Source organism: Bombus pyrosoma, linkage group LG12 (genome assembly GCF_014825855.1).
Source record: "Bombus pyrosoma isolate SC7728 linkage group LG12, ASM1482585v1, whole genome shotgun sequence".
NCBI classification, from domain to species: domain Eukaryota; kingdom Metazoa; phylum Arthropoda; class Insecta; order Hymenoptera; family Apidae; genus Bombus; species Bombus pyrosoma.
In genome coordinates this window covers 7,803,042-7,818,791 of record NC_057781.1, presented here as the reverse complement: position 1 = coordinate 7,818,791, position 15,750 = coordinate 7,803,042, and the positions used below count along the sequence as shown (strand labels likewise).

The 15,750-nt window shown below is 41.5% G+C and overlaps 1 protein-coding gene across 1 annotated transcript in view; it reads right to left on the bottom strand.

Moving 5' to 3' along the window:
* The window catches only part of LOC122573907 (chondroadherin-like protein), a 164,695-nt gene that overhangs the window by 49,797 nt on the left and 99,148 nt on the right, over positions 1–15,750 (bottom strand). The window lies entirely within an intron of this gene.

Sequence of the window (15,750 nt, the reverse complement as noted above, 5' to 3'; positions counted from 1 at the left end):
AAAATCGGACTGCGAGTGCCGGGTTTTGAACCTGGTCTGGAACGTTCGTAACCAACGGCGCTAACCACTGCTTTGCAGTCGCCCGGTCGGGGATAGGGTCTTTGTGTAGCAAGCCACGGGACAAACCGTTGGAAAGTTTTGCTGTGGAGTGCCGCTACAGTTTAAAAGGACCCACCCATTGGTCACGAAGCGACGCTTCATAGACGCGTGTCAGACACGTTGATGCTAACCACAGGGACACATAAAGCGCGAGCGAGTTGAAAAAACGACGTAGCAATGAAAAAAGATCGTTGCATGGAGACTCCTCGTGTCCTTATTTAGAAAACGCATGCACAATCGTACAGTGAATACAGGGTGTGCCCGAAATCATGGAACAAGCGGTCGAATGGTGGTTTTACACGCAAAGCGAACCGCGAAAGAAGAAGAACATTTTTCTCGTTTAAGACCTGATTTTCGAGAAAAGTCAGTTTGTAGATCGGTCAGGTACGCGTGTACTAACTGCAAGTGTCGACGCGGGTTTCACTTCCAGGAGAACTCTACATCTTCTCTAGTGTTTAGTTTTTGGCACAACGATTCCCTTTGCAGTGGCTTCTTTGGTCTCTATTAAAGTACCGCGGAAAGATCGCCGATATACAGACAATGTCGACGATAAAGCGCAAATGCCGACAAGCCGAAAGGGTCGGGAAACTTCAATAGACTTAACGGCCATCAATATATTTCGGCACCGCAGCCGTTGACGTTCAGTTAGCCACTACCGCATTAAGTTCGCGTTAAATAATCATCGTTTTCTGTTTAATCCACTGTAATAAATCCATCTATCAATGCAATATCGTGCAGACTAAAAACTTTTGAAAATCTCAATTTCTATTCCGAGATATATAAGATCTCAACAGTAAGATTTGCTATCATTATCGTTGTCTTATTTCCGCCAGTGTGCGCATTTGGAGTGGTTTCACAAATAACGGTAGCGGTACTACTTGGAAAAAAGATGATTTCATTAACGTAACAACGTGTTCCACATGTGGTCCACGTTGCTGCGTACATAGCTCTGCTCTAATTAAACGAAGTTATTTAAAATGTTTAATTAAATTATTATCAACGCGAGTGGAAAGAGAAGTCCGGATGCTCTGTCTATCTCGCTCACTCTATCTTTATATCTGTATGGTGCAAGCTTTCATTGCAAAGTAACGTGCGGCTGTCTACGAAACAGCAACGGCGAACCGTTTACGCGTTTTCGTCGTGACGTTTTTGACGTTAACCGGCAACCAAGGCGTACGTGGCTGATACAGACAAAGCGTTTTCCTCATCGCTCGACATTTTGATAATGAGACAAAATATACCTTACTGAACGCTTCGTACACCGAAAACCGGCGCAGACGTATCGTCACGTCTAATAGACGACGCTTACGCTTCCGCGAATTAAGTCGCTTCGCGGACAATGGGCTTTAGTAGTCTGTAGTCTATCGAGCGCGTGGGAACTGCGAAAGCAAGCGTAAATGTTGCATTGCATGGGAGATCCTCCTGTCCGAAAACCGTAGCTCAGAGGAACAAAACGCAACGTACCAATAATACGATTAAAACTCGAGGAGAAATTACAAGCGCGTTAATTCCGGCTTGATCGTGCACAGTTACGTATAAACGTGTGAACGTATGCGCGTGTGCGAGTGCGTACCCTCGAAACCGTTACCTAGAGATCGCGATCGTTGGTCCAAAATTAATACGAAATAATCGACGATTTGAGTCGCGGCTCCGTCACGCTGTGATAATTCACGCGTTCGCAAGGGAAGCAGATGACCGCGATACGACGTATCTTTCTTCTCTTTCTCGCGCGACTATAAAAGAAGCGAAGCCGAACGAGTGACAGAATCTTTCATGCTGAGTATACATTTTCAAATACGTGTTCCTCTCACGGTGCGGAAGGTGCGAAAAGTTGGAGTGTCCATTAAAACGAAATAGATCGTAATAGCAAAATCGAGCGACAATCGAGGGTCGAATTTCGACGAATATTCGCAGTATGGAACGTTAAAGCGGCGTAGACGATTTGCGAGACGTCATTTCCGAGGTCGATTCGCTTTTCGATCTTCGCCGTGATTCGGCGTTCAAGGAGAAAAACCAATGGAATTGTCCGCTTAATTTAATCTGCTCGCTGCACGGGAAGAGAGAACAGGGCTATCAGTAGCACGCTATCGAAGGAGAGGATGGATATCGCGGTCAAAATAGCTTCACGCTGACGAGTCTGGGTCGCGTACGATCAACCACTTTCGTGAAATATCGCTGCGAGGTTTGATATCGTTTACCACATCTCTCGCTATGCAAAATCCACCATTTTCTCTCATTGCCGAAATAAATTTGCGGGAATACGCGTTCTTGCTTGACATCTGAATTACTAATTACGAAAAAGCAACAAATCACGAATCTTGTTTCGATATCAAACATGGAAATTTATTCCGAATAAAATAATCGCACGCTCAAACAACCAAACGCCACGATTTGCTTCGAGCAAGAACATTTTCACAGAGGAAATCGCAGAGTTTGCTGTCGATAGATAGAAATTTTATTAAAGCCCTTCGAATTAGTTTCGAGAATTCTTTATTTCCTGCCAGTTCTTCGAGATTTCGCTCTCGGTGCCATTTTCATAAACCTCGAGAGATACGAAACACGGAAAAACGTGTTTCTTCCACGACGAAGGATTCTATTTTAAAACCTGTTCTCGCCGAGTGCTGGCAAAATGAAATTGTACGGCCTTGTTTTCGAGAATATGGCCATGTTCTCGGGTCGTTTCGACTCCTTTGCGACGAGATCATCGCGATCGTATCTTCCCTGTTGCTATCTTTCCGTCCGTATCGCGCCTTTACCATCGTCGTTCCGATCTTTTGTTCGAGCCAACTTTCGCGAAAATCCTCAACCGTGAAAAATGTTTCACCGATATCTTCTCGCGATACCTTTAAACAGGTTCTTCGTTTCTCGGAAGATGGTCTGCAGTCTGCGAAGAATATATCGTCACGTCGTTTCGAATCTTTGCCAGTTAAAAACTGGGAAAAGCTTAAACGCGTATTGGCGAACTTTTGAAAGCAGCGAACGCAAAGAACGAAACATAATCGTTCGTTAGATAGGAGCGACGAGTTAATCGATTTCCTGTCACCAAGTGTAATATCGGTGAAATATCGAGCCTCGTTCAATAGCATTTCAAGTTTCAAGTACAATTTCCACCCTTTGTACGAATACCAATTCAATCGTGGCGCTTTTCGTTCGCGCTTTTCTCCCTTTCAACGCGTTTCGATTGTCGAAACAAATTTCTATAAACGTGGCCCAAGTACCCTCTCTTTATAGGGAGAGAAAGAGAGAGAGAGAGTTTGCAAGAGAACCGTGGCTCGACGAACAGATATTAATTACTACATTTTCCTACGATCTACATACCGTTGCTACAAATCGGTCCGCGTATCGGAATATTTAACCCACATTTTGTATTCTTTAGTTGACGTTTGAATCTTGGAACGTGTTAAGAAATTAGCTCTTACGCGTCCTTTCCTTATCCGCTGAAACGCGACTGTTGCAATTAAAACGGGCATTTGGTTTATGCAAATGACACGGGAAAGAACGAAGGGAATTTTCAGATTACCAGCCGCGATATTTAACGATGGAGCTAAATTTCGCAGCGAATTCTTTCGCGTATTTTCTTTCCATTGTGCGAGTCCCCATAAAACCGTGTGAAAAAAGATTAATAATGGATAACAATGACAAAGGAACGAGAATGGAAGCACGGCGAAGAATAACTATGTCCTACAATACCATTCATCAACCTTGTTCCCTGGAATTCGCACATCGTTTTGTCAATCCGGTACTTTTTCCCAAATTCCATTCTGCATCCTCGACGAATCGTTGCGATCAAGCTAAAAAGCTTTTTATTCGATTATTCTCATAGAGCTGCGCAAAAGACGGGTTTCATTTCAAAAAATACCGCCGCGGTATCGAGAATCGGCGACTTACAGTCGGTCGAGATTCCATAATCGTATAGACAAGATTAATTCTCCGTTCGTCTGCCATTTAGGGTTGTCGACCTCAAAGGATCAACGTACGTAGGATGCCTGTTCCAGCGCGACCCTTGCAGCCTTCCCTCCTTAGAGGTTTGCGAATTACCATCAAGCTGTCTGATATCCCTGAACAGACCAAAAGATCGGCGTTTGTATAGCCCCGGAGTGAGAAGATCCTCTGAAAGGACTGACGTTTGAAAGCAGCGTACGGTGTCAAACGAGGCGCCAACGTGCACTCGATCCCGTCGTTAAGCGACAGAAACGCGATCGTTATGGATTCCGCAAACGACATCGGGCTAATGTTCTACGTTCCGGCTGTCTGCGTTCTTTTTTATTCGCTCGACGAGTCTTTTCACCTTATTCCGTTTTCTTCGTTCCAATTATTTTTCATTTTATTGCCATACGGGAGGAATCCACGCCGTGCTTTCGGTTCGAAAGGGATTAATTAACTCTCGATCGACGCTAGAGAATGCGGCGAGAAGATTCTAACAGTGATTCGGTAGAATTATTCCGGAATTTATTTCGAAATTTGATATGCACCAGAGCGCAAATATTTTTGGTAGCCAGCGTACATCGCACGCCGATCGATTCACTATGAAAATTGTACGAAGGTAACAAGGTACGTCGCTCGTCTCTCTCGAAGTGTAGCTTCTCTTTAAAAGAAAGGGGTAAAAGCGAAAGAGTGCGAGATAAGTCTGCGGCAGTTCCAGAACACTGTTCCAAAGGTTACGTAATGGCTGGCGAAGTGGAGCGTGTAGTTCACGATGTACATTCGCAGAGCCGGGAAACTTTTCGGACGGCGCAAGGTATACGCGGCAATTCGCGTGACAGATATTATCCACGTGGGTGAAGGAGAATTGAAATTGGTGGTGGATGCCGGTGCTGGAAGCCCATAAAATTTCTCTTACTCGCCGGGGTGGCTGAGAATTTCGCGTAATTTTCCGTGGCGTAATGAGAAAATTACCCAAGCGGGATAACTCGATGAATCCGGAACACCTTTTCGAGCTCGCCATCTTGCCACGGCTGTTCGACGAGTATTAGCATCGCACAGCCAGGAAATCGAACTTTCGATAAGCTATAACCGAACTCTACTCACTCGACCGCTCACGAAATCGAACCGTTACGCGAATCCTGGGATCGATTGATTGAAATCGATCGACCTGCTACACAAAACGACGCGGGCTAAAATTTTCATGCGAATCGAGTTACGCTAACTTTTGTTCTCGCCGGTAAACGATCTTTGATCGATTATTTAACGATATCATTTACGTTTCTTACTATTTCAAATTTTCATCGACTTAAGGCACTGTGCTTTTATACGTAAGACAAAAAAAAAAAAAAGAAAATTGCGAGTGTTTTCACGCGATGTCTTCTTTTTTCTAGTTTAGCTAGTAATATGGCGAATAAATGAAAAATTGAAATGGAATGTAGAGAAACGTAGGAAAACGGTAAGAATGACTTTTTTGAACGTTTTGCGCAAAAATTGACGGGAAAGTAACAACGAATTACGAAATCGTGAGCTTAACTAATACAATTTTGCTTCGCTTTGTTTGAATTTGGTATTCGGTAGTTTCGTTCGCAAGTTACGATAATGAAAAATATTCCTGGTGTTTTTCCTCTTTATATTTCTCGTTTCGTATCAAAATTACATGGAATTTAAAGCGTCAACGGGTTAGCTGTCGCGACCTCTTTGAAAACTTTGAACAGCGTGCACCTAAAATGTGCCGCAAAAAGTAAACGACGACGAGCAGACTCGTCAAACACAGAGTATGGCTGTTATAATATAGAATTAAGTCCCAACGAAATGACTGTTTTACTTTTTAATTTCATTACCGACAGGGCTCGTCGTAACGCGAAATATTGTCATTTCTTCGTGACGACTATACTCGTCAAAAACAGCTGACTGGTTAACGGACTAACGGTACGTCTATCGTTCAGAGAACCGTAGCGATTCGCGAAATCATCTACGTACATCTATCGTAGAAAATTTTTATGATAATATTATATGCGCTGTACGAGATCTTCTGAAATACTATTAGCGTTATAAGGAGGTACCATTATTCTGGCCGCTGATAAAGCTTCGAATAAATTTGACGACATACGTAATATCGAAATTTGCCAGACATTTATCGCGAACGTAGGTTTACTGGAGGTCGCAAAAATTTTTTTTATTAAACTATAAAAATTATCTGAAATCGCACGACGACTGATTCGTGCCGTACCTTGCATGCTCGTAAAAGGGTTTTATAGCAAATGGTCAACGTTAGGATCACCGACGAATAACAAGGAAGGAAAGTTATTCGAATTTTTAAAATTGCACCCTTGCACAACGTAAAATTATAAATTGGCTGTTTAATCTGTTCGGTGGTTTGAACGTTAAGCGTCTTCGTAAATTACTGCGCGCTATTCGTAAGAAATAACGATAGTCCGGGCAGCTGGTACAAGTAAACGATCGCGTCAGACAAAAGGTTTTTCGTTTGCGTTGTTGGCGACGATTTCAACCCTCTTTGCGGGCTTTCGTCGCTTTAATCCTTCCGTTCGAGACTCGACGACGAGGTCGCGTCGGATGGTTTAACAACGTCAAATTACAGAGACGTGGAAGGGCGTTCGAACGACAATTACAGGCCTCTGTGGCGCGAGGTGAAGCACGTCGACAATTTCGTGCTCTTTCGACGTAGCCGCGACATAAAACTCGTCGAATTGCGTGAAATTACAAGCGCGCTGCTCTATAGCCGGACGGGTCGAAGTTTGCCGTGTGTTTGCACCGTCGGCGCTCGTATATTCCGGCTTTTTGTTTATCCGCCATGTGAAATCCGTTTGCGATAAACTACGCAGCAAATACGTGGCACGGCCGAGTAGAAATAAAGGCTGGATAACAACGTTCGTACCAGGGCTATCGCGTGTTTGTTCCTTCGAGAAGTTTCGCAATTGAAAATAAGCGAACCGTCTACGCACACGCGTTTCGGAAATGTTCCGCGCAACTGAAGCAAGTTTGTCGATGTTGAGAATGTTGGATCTTAATCGCCGAAATAATAGTACAGGAACGCTGAATTTACACTTAGAGTTTATATTAGAATAGTTATATATTTATTTGATAAACGATTTCAAAGATATTCATCGATCCACACTTGCACGCGTCTCACCATGTTCTTCCATACCAGACTGTTAACCGAACAGTTTACATTCCTTTGTTTTCGAGACGCTGCGCACACACATACTTCCACATACTGATATTCACGTACAAGTATCACTACTATGCAGCTAACATAGTCAAGCACATAAAATTGTACATATGTCAATAGTCGAAAAAAGCGAAGAATTATTTACGGAACTGTTGTTTTTGTAATATTCGTATCTGTTATCTCTTCTCGAATTCTCTCTATACGTAATTTATCTTTCCCAAGACTCGTGGGATTAAGTTATTTTGGATTCTAACGGATGTATAGTGTTTCCACGCGAAGTACGCGTAGTGCTTCCATGTAACATCCGAGTACGGGATTGTTGTGACCAGAATTCTACAGTTAGCTTGCGACCTAGTTTGGTCAGAGCCACTCAATGATACCTTAGTATCGTGATAGTAGCCATCCAGACACGTAGCAATCTAGAACGTATAAAATACGTAATAGATAAGTCCGAGTCTGATGAAAAATTCATTTTTATTTAGAACGAAACACGGTTTGTGGCTTATAATTGGCGCAACAATTATTTTGCAGAAGCTACGAATTAAGCGAAATATCAAGGCACTGTTTCTGATGATTTATATCATAGATCGTCGAAAACGTAAGAACGAATAAATATACAAGATATATTGAAGAATATAGAAGAGTAAAAAAGAAAAAAAAAAAAAAGAAAAAATAGTACAAACGTATGAAATGAAAATCAACGTTTATGTTTAAAAAAGTTTTTCCTCGTTGAAATTTCTCATCGAAATCACGGGATGTTATTCCTATTCTTCACCGTCATGCGACCAATAATACATAGCTGGAAGATAATAGAACAGATCCGCCTGTAGGCAGACATGTAGAATAAGACGTAACCAGTGGAGCAAGTAGAATAGGTTCTCGCTTGGTCAGACAAGAGACGCGTCGGTTGTGGTTCGTCGAACAAGTAGAATAGCAATTCTAACTAGTCAGACGAGTGGAACAGTCGTCGTTTCCATCGAAGCAAGGAAAGTGGGCACATTTGAGAACAGGATAAGGATAAATTGCAACGTTCTTCGTGGTTAACAGAGTGAAAGTCTCTTGGAACATTTTTAACGCTCGTTTCTTAATAGCGAGGTATCGTGTTACAAGGAAAGTCTATCGATCGTTATAAAATTTTGCGACTATCGCAAGGAATTTTTATATTTGCAAATCATTTTTTACTTTACAAATCAGATTTCGGATATGTACACGTATGAACATCGAATATGTACAGTATCGTATATTTTTACGATGAATCGATGGAACGGCTTTTGTTTAATTTTGGCGATATGTCGGTTGTTTCAAAACACTGTACCGTTTGAAACGGAGCATCGAGCGCAACGATGCCTTTTAGTATATAACGCGATATGTTAATGGAATTTTATTTCCATTACGTTTCCCGTGACAACGTTCGTATGTTATTAAACGGGCAGTAGCGAAGGTTTTCGACAAAATCAAGAGGCCGTGAAAACTGTTATAAAACATTATGACACGGTATAGGAATTACGACACTGAAAGATATAAAGTTCTCATATATTTTCAAGTTGAGAAATAGAAAGAACGATAAATAGAAAGAAACGAACGAACAGAAGAACGAAATAGAAAGAACAGAAAGAAGGTTGTAAAAGTGCTATCTCAGGCAGGCATTGGTTCATTCTTATTTAAACCCTGGGACGAGCAGGCAGGTCTAATGGTTTTCCTTCCCTTCTCTCATTCCTCCCTTTCTCCATTCCTCCGTGCATCTTTCTCTGTCCTCTGTCCTCTTTTTCTCTTCTGCTTGCTTTCTTCCTTTCGCGCTGTATCTCTTAATCCCCCATCAGATCCAGCTTCATGTTGTGGCAGATAGCATTAACAGAAGTAACAAAAATAACGCAACTAATATAATTATCATGTTCTGTCGATTCTGTAAATCGCACAACGCTCGTCCCGCGTTATTGTACCAGCCACGCATCCACGAATCGACGCAAAGCAAACGTTATCAAAGCCATTATCGAAGAACTTGTTACGTTCATTTTATCGCACTCTTATTCCCTTTCCTTTGGTACTTGTTTGCTGCACAGGATCGTTCAAAGGCTGCGACAAAGCGGCTCTCGCGGATTATATTCACCAGAGATTGTATTCTGCAACGTCGTTCGACGTTTCTCGAATATAGCCACTTTTTCGATGCTGAATTTACTCGCAACATACTTCCGGGGGACATCCAGAGATCGTTTTGCATACGGAAACGACGAGTCTCTTTCGTCTGGTCGCGTCTTGACCCGCGTCCAACCGATGGAACGGTTTGAAGAATCGCGTGCAAAACGGTGGTCGACGGCCGCTAATTCCACTTCATTCAGTCCTTTCAACGTTTAATCGCAAATTCCCGAGTTCCGGCCGGCCAGCCGTCACATAACCAACTAAACTAGTTTTAATAGTTCGCAATTAAGAAATTGTTTTCCGGTGGCCGTGGTATTTCAGGTCACGTTCGTATAATCGCGACGACATTCATTGGTCCGCGAATTAACCAAAGCGCGGTGTTACGACGGCGATCGCGCGAGGAAAACCGGCAAGCTGGGTATGTCGGTACAATGCAGTTTCAAACAGACAGAGAACACGTAATATTTCGTAAGCGGTCGCATCGCATCTCTCGCATTCCAATTATTCAACTTGCGCGAGTTAACGTCGTTGGAGAAGACGTCGCCGAATTATCGCACGGAATAACGCTGGTCGTGTGACTCGAATCTCTGTACTCCGAGAGTCTCGTGCTTCTGCACTTGTTCTATCTCGACGTTCTTTTTTATATTTTTTTTTCTATTCACCAGGATTTCGCGATGAGAGACACGTTACTATCTTTTCATCGCTTTAACCGTTTAGCTATAGATAGATTTTCATAAACGGCTCTCTTCGAACTTAAAAACACGACAAAGCTAGATACGATATGACGTTATTGATGTAACACGTGTCGTTCGTTAACCACAGTCGCGTTTCCCGAAATCTACGAACTTTCGTATTTAAAGTTTTGGGAGTTTTATTGGAAATAAATAAAAACGAAACGATGTCGGTACCAGCATTGTAGGTTTGAACAATAAATAACGAAAGGAGTTTGTTTTATAGTTAAAGTTCGTTTTACGAGGCTCTGGAAAATTTCATTCGCCTCCTACACAGTTTAGGTAATGCGCGTAGCAAATTGCACCTGTAGGTTCTTGAGTATCGAGGAGCGTAGGCAGTGGCGCTTTTGAAACGGATGGTCCAAGGGGATGTGTAATTAAATTCAATGGTTTCGGTTTTGTAACTTTCGCTACTCCCACGTAACAGTTACGGTTCATTGCCGATCGAATTTCCGAGGCTAAAAGTAGTTTCTTGCGAGCGCGAAGCCCACATCTTCGGGCAGAGTTCATTGACGTTAACCGAAAGATCGAACGCGATTTATTAAATTCATAAGAGTTTATTCTCAAGCTATCGGGAACCAACATCGCGTTAATCCTTTGCATTGTTATGTCGAGTGTGACTCGACATCAGTTTTTATCTCAGGCACTCCTTTGTCGAGTCCCACTCGACGTTCTTTCAGTGACATCTTTTTTTGTGAAACGTGCGAAAGAAAACCAGGATTGCATCCTGGAAATTGTTTCAAGATATATCATACACTTAAAAACTACGAAATACAAGAGTAGTATGAATAAAAGTGGAATTTAAGTGAATTTGGTTCTTCCTTTATTTATTTCAATCGTCTTATTTTTTAGTTAAAGTAAAACTAAAACACTTAAAAACACTTTTTTAGTAAAGTAAAACACTTAAGAGCGTTGGCAGCTGCTGGTAACGAGATTGAAATGAAATTCCGAGTGCAAAGGGTTAACTTGACGTTTTTTTTACGTTAAATTAACGTTATCTTCTTTTGTTTTTCGATATCTCGATTCTGCTTAATTTTGTAAAGTTTGAAGAAGCTCGGGTACCTGTATCGCGATGACAAATATCACTTCTTCCGATCGTATCGTAACGCGAGCTTCTGTGAAATATTTGCCAATCTGCAAATGGAATGGATTTTCCGTACTTCGACAAAGGAACGTGTCAATTATTTTATTTACACGTTCGCGTAACTTCTACGCATTATCTGGCTGCATTGTTTCTCTGTCCGAGTTGCACAAATGGCGGAGATGCAGTTTAGTACTTTTGATATTCACAATGGGACGTACCAGCTGGCTCATAGAAAAAAGACTAAAAGGAAAACACCCCAATGACCTCACGAAAGAAATAAAATAGTCAAACTCGAAGATGGTAGCCATCCACACGTTATTTAGCAATTAAATTAGACAAACTTACCAAATGTCCAGCTGTACAAATTACAAAGTGCAAATTAAATAATAATAAAAAAAAACGATGTGGCGTGTGGATAAAATACGCGTTATTTACGATCGGAGAAAATTTAATAAACGCGTTGCTCTTGAACGACGATGTTTGTTTGAATATTTTCGTCATTTCTTTGGATTCGTCTTGAATATTAGGAAAGAGAGATGGCCAAGTTCAGAATGGAAATGTCAGACAACGAATCAAGGTAGATAGCGCGTGTGAAAATTGAAGTCTGTTAACGAGTTTCCTATTCGAGTACACAGCAGCGTGGCCTGTAGCTTTGGGTACTCCGATATTCCTGATTGTAATTCAAGCTAAGTTGAGGCTATCTCGATTTCCAGCCAGGCGTTAGAATTTAGTCCCTTATAATTAATTACAGAGATTTCGAGAGATCAAACAGTTCTCAAGATTGCGAATCAGAGTTCCACACTCTGGATCGACGTTAGGGATTTAGACGCTGTTACGATACGATCACGATTCTAACGCAAATTCACGGAGATTCCGTAACTTGAAGCTAGAAAAAGGACGAAGAAGAGCGCCTTCCTGTAACTTGATCGAATTTCCGATAAAAAGACAGAAAAGTAAGATTTATGTTTAATCGCGCAACTTGTATCCTCGTCCGTGTAAACTTAACTCGTTGTGGGAATCACATTCGCGATAAATCGATTCAAGCATTGACACACTCGTGGATGGAAAATATTTTCGCGAATAATATCCGGAGCGTAAATTCGAAATTTCTAAAAATTGATTTATTTTCTAGCGCGTACATCGAAAACAACGATATTTGATTAAATTTCGGGCGAATAAATTTTATTGGAAAATAATTCCCTGATACCATTGACCTCAATTACGAGATTGCAACGGTCAAAGTTTGTGAACGTAACAACGACACCTGTATCCCGTGAAATTTACGGTCAGATTATTCAAAATTCCGTATCTACGATTAATTACCGTTCACACAGTGTCGTAGTTTAAATACTGTCGCTTAAACACTGACACCGGGTACTCGCTCCAAAATTAATCCCACGTCAAACACGTTTTAAACGAGATATCCTAATTGCATTTTAAATAATTCCAACCTCTTGCCTAACTCGTCCGGTTTCGTGTCTCTATTAATTTCTCTCTCTCTCTCAAGATTGCCTGAGATTTCGTTTTCCACGAAACAGCTACGATTTAACAATTTCCATCTTCCCTCTAATCATCTGATTCGCATCTAATTCAACACGCCCGTTTCGACTTATGGTCGTTTGATCGTGGAGAAGCTAAGGGTAATATCGAACGAGTTGAATGATCCAAGAGTTCGCGAATCGAAGGGACCGATCATCGAAAACGTTGAAAAAATTTCCCAGAAAGTAGCTTTACGCGAGGCTACGTACAGCGAAATGTCTGATTCCAGCTGAATTCTTGTTGGTAAAGCTTTCCGACAAGCCGATAGGAAAATGCAATTAACCCGTTGAATTTAGGAATAAATGGAGAAACGCCGGTTGAATTATTAATCCTGTTTCCTTTTTATTTGCAAAAGCACTATCGTTAAAAGCGTACAGCAAATAGCAACGAAGTTGGGCGATCGAATTGACTTCGAGATGTAATCGTGATCGATGACCAAAGTATTTACGACTTTGTGTCTGTTTCCATTGTCGAGTATCCGTGGGGATAGCAGAGCCACGGACGTGTAGTATTCGATGAAAGTAGTAGGTCAGATCTCGGTAGAACGAGCGAAATATCGTGTCTCGTATCAAGATTCGATTAACATCGGGAAACAGAGAAATAACGAAATAGCATTTTAAGTATTTTGTAGATTAGAGACGGGATGGTCGACGACTAAACTAAATTATTCGATAAGTTCAATGTACGTTTTCTAGCTGTTCGATAATTTTGGATAATCGTAGAAGGTGTGCGTGGTAACGCGCAGAGATCTTCGTTGCTTCGTGGCTGCATCGAACGCGCCAAATGGAATGGACAAAATTCACGCAAATACGTAATTTTATTCGATTTTGTTGTCGACTTATCCGTATCTGGCCAAGTCTGTGCTGTAGCAACGCGCGGTTGCTTATCTCGTTGTAGAAACTATTCGAAACGACTATCGTTGTTCTAGACGCAAACTTATATTACGGTATAATTGGCAATCTCTTAAAAATTCCAGTCACATTACGCCGGTTTATCATTCTGAATTACTACGAGCGTAAAACTGACCAACATGGGAGCAACTTTGCTAAATATAAACCGTTTAAATTACCTGTGTTACGTATACTGGGCGCATGAATCGCGTGCCACGTGTTATAAAGTAGCTTGGCTTGATAAACTACCTCACCGATTAATGCAAACTGACGATACAAATTAATAGCAACTAATGCGATATCTATTTACCATCAGCTCGAATATTTCAAATGCTGCCACGCAGCTGGAAACGTTCGTAGGATGCATGCTCGATGCCAGATGTGGACGTTTAGACTAATTAATCTGTCGTTTCTCGTTCGAAATACCTGACGCGTTCGATGATCGGTGAAATCTCACGCAGATCGTCGACGATTCCAAAGTTTCTATCGACGTGAAAACTTTTGTACGCGGCTATACACACGGTGATACATAGACGCCGCGGTGATCCCGAATGAAAACGCTGAAAACGTTCGTTACTCGGTGGGATTCGCATGGAAGCTAGTTTACCCATCGGAAACGAATTCTAAGGGCAAACAGAAATTACTCCGTTTGTGGCTGATTGTATCGCAGCCCCCGGGGAGCGCCAGTAACCCCCCCCCCCTCCCCGGTCAATACCGCTGGTATTTTCATTTCCGTCGGATGTTCTTACAGGCTGGTTCGTTCGGTACCGATGAAAACAAGGGAACGCGAGAGCGGAAAACCAAGAAAGCGACGTATTCACCGGATTAAACGTCGGATTCGATAAACAGCCGATTCTTTTGCATTCGTTGAGTCGCGGCCGGGAGTCGATCGACTGGAAACGCGACGCATTTACGCTGCGTAATTTTTCGCGGTAACGCGAGTGGAAGATAGATTAGGCGTGATTAAAAAACGAAAGAAGCAAAAGTCCCGCTTAAACGAAGTTCCCTGTTATCCGAGGTTTATCGAATTTTATCCTAACTTTGTTCTTTTTCGAAATTTTAACGTAAATAGTCGGGTATTATTAAGACGATTGATCGAACTGACGATCAATTAAATAGACAATGAAACTCGAATACGCGTGCGATATCGCGTTATCAAAAATGTTTTTTAAGATTCTAGTGCACGACTTATCAACGTGCTATGGACATTTCCGTGTTATTCGACTTTCCCATTGTTCGTGGTAAGTTCTACGTTCCACGTCACGAGATCGCATAATCGACATTCTACTGTACCTGGAATATATGGATCATAGAAAGAGACGTGCCGGTAATTATGAAAGTGGTCTACGTTGTTCGAATAGTCGTAACCGAATTCCGTTTAACGACGCAAGTGCAAATTCCATCTAACTGTTCGATTTTCTACCACTTTGCAAAAAATGATTTCACAGTTCTTTTTTTTTTGTTTAATTTAAGCTACCAAATTTTGTATAGATTTATGCGTTGTATATGGTAAATACAAATAGAGTTCCAGAAGTTGTAAAACTAGTTTCGTTGCTCGAGTATCGAACAGAGGATATTGCCATACGGTGTGGTCGATGTTTCGACAGCTGTATGTGCGTGCGTGAACATTTCGGGTCGTTAATTATGCGAACTCGAACTCGAACTCGTCGAATTCACATTATCGTAGCGTGTGTGTGTGTGTGCGCGCGCGCGCCCGTGTGTGTGTGTGTAGACACGATACGAAAAAGCTAATAGATTCATTTCCCTTTTAGATCTTTTACTCGGTTAGAATCGTAGCAGTTAACGTTGTTAGTTGTCGATTTGAAGATAAAAATTTAGAACGTTTAGCAAAATAATAGGAACATAAAATATACGATATGGATGTATCAAGTATATGAAGAAAATCGGAAAGAACATGACCGTGTAATGGAAAGGAAATTAATTATTGACACGTTTATGTACATTACCTTGATAATTAACATTGCTATTAGAATTCAGCCATCAATTTTATTACAGAAAAATGGAAAATATTGAAAGTTTTGTGCGGCCCTAACCCGATAGACAGCAACTGCGGAGAGAACGGCGTTTACTTGAAACCGTCTCATAAATATTAATATCAAACAGGAACAACATACATATTTTGAATAAAAATTTCAT